The sequence below is a fragment of the Fragaria vesca genome, linkage group LG1 (assembly GCF_000184155.1).
Source record: "Fragaria vesca subsp. vesca linkage group LG1, FraVesHawaii_1.0, whole genome shotgun sequence".
NCBI classification, from domain to species: domain Eukaryota; kingdom Viridiplantae; phylum Streptophyta; class Magnoliopsida; order Rosales; family Rosaceae; genus Fragaria; species Fragaria vesca.
The window spans coordinates 20,185,253-20,189,161 of record NC_020491.1 but is presented as its reverse complement, the minus strand read 5'-3'; positions in this window follow the sequence as shown (position 1 = coordinate 20,189,161).

Genomic DNA, 3,909 nt, shown 5'->3' with positions numbered 1-3,909 from the left:
TCCTAGTGGCGCACAAATGTTTTCACAGGCTTAAGATGCTAAGAACGGGTACGGAAGGGGAATTAGCGCTGTTAGACATGAACAAGGCTTATGACAGGGTTGACTGGCAGTTTCTTGAAAAGGTTCTCTTGAAAATGGGGTTTCATCTAAGTTGGGTAAGGATTGTTATGGATTGTGTCTCCTCAGTTTCTATGGCTTTGATTATCAATGGCTCCCCAAGAAAGAGATTTCAGCCTTCACGAGGGTTACGTTAAGGGGATCCTCTCTCTCCCTTCCTGTTCTGATTCATCAATGATGTGCTTTCCTCCATGATCAACAAGATGTGTGATCAGAATCTTCTGGATGCAGTTAGAATAACGGAGAATGGTCCCCTAGTTAGTCACCTTTTCTTTTGCGGATGATTCTCTATTCTTCTTAAAGGCCTCTCTGTATAACTGTGAAGCCCTCTCTGATTTGCTTCTCTTCTACTGCACGGCTTCAGGTCAATCTATAAATATGAATAAATCTTCTCTTTATTTCAGCCCTAACACAAGACAGGAAATAATACTTTTTTTGAGCTTAGTCCTGAATATGAAGGCTGTGGATGATCCGGGGATGTATCGAAGGTGGCTGCGCTCAAGTATGTTAAGGAGAAGATAAACAAGAGAATAGTGGGTTGGAACTCTTCTTCTCTGACTCAAGCTGGAAAAGAAATTATGATAAAGGTTGTAGCCTTTGCAGTGTCGGCCTACCCTATGATGGTGTTCAAGTTCCCAAATTCAGTACGCAATCAGATTTCTTCGTCGCTTTCCAATTTTTGGTGGGGTAATTCAGACTTGTCAGGGGTGCATTGGAAGAAATGGGAGGCTATGGGCTGTGACAAGGATATGGGAGGCATGGGTTTCAGAAACTTGATGGATTTCAACATTACCTTGCTAGCTAAACAATGTTGGAGGCTTCATGCTGACCCAGGGGCTCTATGGGCTAGAGTTCTAAAGAGCTTGTATTTCCCTAATTGTCAAATGCTACAGGCTGTAAAAGGGAGCTCTCCTTCTTGGGCTTGGTCTAGCTTACTAGAGGGACGCAACCTTCTCCAAAAAGGGCTCGTATGGCAGATTGGATTAGGGGTTAATGTGGACCTTTGGAAGGATAATTGGATTCCTAGGTTGCCTTCGTTGAACCTACGCCATTATGACTTGTATCTTGAGATTTTCACTCCGGTAGCTGCAAATATCAATAGAGCTTCGGATTCTTGGAACTTAGAGGCAATTTCTCCCTCCATTCCTTTGGAGGCTAAACATGCTGTCTTTACAACTCAGTTTGGTTCAGTTTCAGATCATGACAGACAATTATGGACTCACTCTTCTTCGGGTGAATACTTGGTCAAATCGGGTTATGCAGTTCAAATTGCTTCAATGAGGTTAGCCACAAGTTCAAATCCTAATCAGTCCCACTCGGTCCCAGGTAGAGTTTGGTCATGGATTTGGAAAGTTAAAACGTTGCCAAAAATCAGACATTTTCTTTGGAGAGCTGTGTCGAACTTTTTGGCAACGAATGAGAGGAGAGTTCATAGACATTTGGCAGCTAACCCTCTGTGCCCTCACTGTGATGCTGAACCAGAAACGATTGAGCATTGTCTGTTGTTGTGCCCTCTGGTCAAGCAGGTTTGGTGTGCTCATCCTCTCTCTATTTCTGTAGATTCTCGATCTATTTCTTCTCTGGACAGATGGATTGATGGTGTCTTTCTGGATAAGGATGATCACTGTGACTTTGATACTGATTTTGAAACATTTGTGTCCTTCCTCCTGTGGAATATCTGGAAGGCAAGATGTAATTTGGTCTTCAATAAGGCTACTTTCGATCATGTTCAAACTGCCCCAACTGCATTTCGCTTGGCTCAAGAGTTTCTGCTCATTCCTTAGAAACTTTACAAGTCTTTGGCTTCCCCGAACTTGAATCCGGATGGAGCAGTCCAGTACTGGATCAATCCAAAATTGGGAATGATTAAGATCAACACAGATGCTGCCTAGAACAAAGATTCGGCAGAATGTGGCCTTGCAGCTGTTGCTCGAAATTCTTTGGGGAAAATTGTTGGTGGAATGCACAACTATGGTTCTGCAATCTCTGTTATGGCTGCTGAGGCTTTAGCTATCAAGCTTGGTCTCAGCCTAGCCTCTTCTCTCTCTCTTTATTCTTTTCAGTTGGAATCGGACTCCTTAGTCCTCATTTCAACTCTTTCAAATCCTTTATCTACTGTTGATTGGACAGTTGCTCGTTCGATAGCTTGGATCCGGAAAAATTTATATACATTTCAACAAGTTAACTGGCGTTGGGCTAGTAGGAAGGCAAATGAGGCTGCTGATTAGGTGGCTTCTCTTGCGCTGCGCAGGGTGTGTCTTGTGGATTAGTTCTCCAATCCACCCTCCTCCCTAATGCGTATTCTTCTCTTTGATGTTGCTTCTCCTCCTTAGGTCTGTCAGTTTTTAGGGTAGTGTAGCCCCTCTTCTGTCTGTTTGGAAGATTTGGGCTTGCTTTCTTCTGCTTTGTTCTTCTGGGTTTTATTGTATTGTTCTCTTCTCAAAAAAAAAAGAAAAAAAAAGAAAAAAGAGAAAGATAAAAGCTTGGCAATAATATAGTTAAGTAGGGTCGCTGATAATAAGCCACTATTGGTGAAAATAAAAGACTAGGGATTTGGATGCCGTGTTGTTATACATTATTGGTGTAAATAACTAAATAATGACTGCGTATATATGTTGCATGGCTACGCTACTGTTAGATCCAAAGTTAGGGTCAGACATGATATTTGAAGACCTGAGATGAATTTTAAAAATGGTATCCTTTTTAATGGTCATATGACAAAAGAAAAAAAAATTCGTAAATTACAAGATACATATAAACACAGTAAATGTGCAATCTTCAATATGAATCTATGAAGTTTTGTAATATCGGTCGAGTAGAATATACGCGACAAACCGAGAAAGAAGAAAAAATTTAAGTTTTTTATGAAAATTATATATATATATATTTATTTATATATATATCAGCCCTTTTTGGCTGCGGACGTCCGCACTGAAGGTTTCGGTGTGGATTTCCATTTTTGCACCACTTTCTGATCGAATTTCCTCAAACTTCTTTCTAGACATATCTAGATCATCTTATGTAGATCATCTCTGTAAAATTTCAGCCAATTTGGTAATCGTTAAGGCCCTCAAACTCGAGTTTTCTGTTATGAACAAAACCGGCCAAATTCAGTTCCATCCATTTGTTTTCAAGTTTTGAGAGCCTTAACGATTACCAAATTAGTCTGAATTTTTGCTAGAGATGATCTACACAATATTATCTTAGATTACTAGATAGTGGTATATTGAGAAAATTACAATCGAAAAATAGGTGCAAAATGGAAATCTCATCTAAACTTTAGGTGCGGACGTCCGCACCTAAGAATTCCTGTATATATATATATATATTCTAGGATATTCTGTATCCTTCTAGATATTCTTTATGTGTTTTGGTCTTATGCCATTAGGATATGTAGTTTGACTAGATCTATATATTCATTATCCTTACCATATTTGTATTGTATAATTCTCTATATAAAGGGCTCCTATCAATGAATAAGATGATGTTTTATGTGTGTTTTGGTCTTATGCTATTAGGATATGTAGTTTGACTAGATCTATGTATTCCTTATCCTTACCATATTTGTATTGTATAATTCTCTATATAAAAGGCTCCTATCAATGAATAAGATGATGATTTCTCTATTCTCTTGCTATCTCTCTTTGTCTCTACACTTTATCCTTCATCACGTTATCATGCACTTTGTTCTAACCCTAGAGCCAATAGCCTACCATTTGTTTTCCAATCCCTAAAAACAATTCTTTCTCAAACCAAAAGTTCTCGGCCCCGACGTTGTCGCTGCTCCCGACC